Genomic DNA, 1,359 nt, shown 5'->3' on the forward strand with positions numbered 1-1,359 from the left:
TGGTGGATCTCAAGATGCTCTTCTATTTCACTTGTTGCCTCCTATTTTGATTCTAGAGAGACTTGCCTATTCACTAATGTTTATGCCCCTTCTGATCTCTTAGGTAAGATGCAACTTTGGAATCATATCAGATATATTCATTCTTTGGCACCTCTTCTTCCTTGGATTGTGGCTGGTGACTTCATTATTGTGATCAGTTTGGAGGAGAAAAGAGGATGATTAGCTAGATTGGACCCTTCTACTTGTCTCTTCTAGGATAATATTTATCTTTTGAACTTAATTGTTGAGAAACCGATGAATGACCTCTTCACGTGGAATAACCCGAGATGTAGTAAGGAAGCTATTTTTGAGAGGATTCATAGATTTCTATTTTTTTTCTACTGGATGAGGGATATGTGGACAAATAGTTATAAAAAACTGGATTGGAAAGGTTATGATAATTGGCTGATCAAATTCTTACCTATTTCTTTTAGACCCTCAAAAAATACCTCCTTCAAGTTTTAGCTTATTTGGTTGTGTGATCCCTCTCTTCATCATTAGATCGACTAGCTCTAGGAGGGAGATAGGAACCTAGGCTTTTTTCACAAATCTGTCAAGGCCAGGAGGAATGGTAATCTTATCTTGTCTCTTATGTCCTCATATGGTACTCAATTATGTTCTTAGAATGAGATTTTTGGGGAGGCCTCTATATACTTTACTACTTTGTTCACTAAAGATTTAGCCCTAGCGAAAGAAGAGGAAAGGATAATTTTGGATTGCATTCCTTCTTTAGTCTCTAATGAGTTGAATGCTTCTCTCATTAGACTTGTCTCAATGCAAGAATTGGAGGAAATTGGTGTTTCATATGAAAAAGGGTAAGGCCCTTGGCCCTGATGGCTTCCCTATTGAGTTTTATCAAGAATTTTGGGAGACTATCAAATTTGATTTACTTGATGTGGTTCAGGAATCTTCCAGAAATAAACAAATGCTAAGGGTTTTGAACTCTACTTTTTTTAGCTTTGATCCCTAAGCAAGAGGATGTAAAGACTTTGGATCAGTATAGACCCATCACTTTGTCCAATGTGGTTTATACAATTATCACTAAATTAATTGCGAAGAGACTTAAGGTTTTCCTCAAGAGATTGATTTCTGAGGAGCAAGAGAGTTTTGTTGGGGGTAGGCAAATTCTTGATGGGATCATGATTGCAACTGAGGTTGTGCATTCAATGGTGACCTTTCAAGTTAAACTTGATATGGCTAAACCTTATGACAGAGTGAAATGGACTTTCTTGCAAAAGATTCTCCTTGATTTTGGATTTAGGGGGGATTGAGTTGACTCGATTTTAATTTGTGTTACTTCTACCTCCGTTTCTATTCTTA

The sequence above is a fragment of the Cryptomeria japonica genome, chromosome 6, assembly GCF_030272615.1.
Source record: "Cryptomeria japonica chromosome 6, Sugi_1.0, whole genome shotgun sequence".
NCBI classification, from domain to species: Eukaryota; Viridiplantae; Streptophyta; class Pinopsida; order Cupressales; family Cupressaceae; genus Cryptomeria; species Cryptomeria japonica.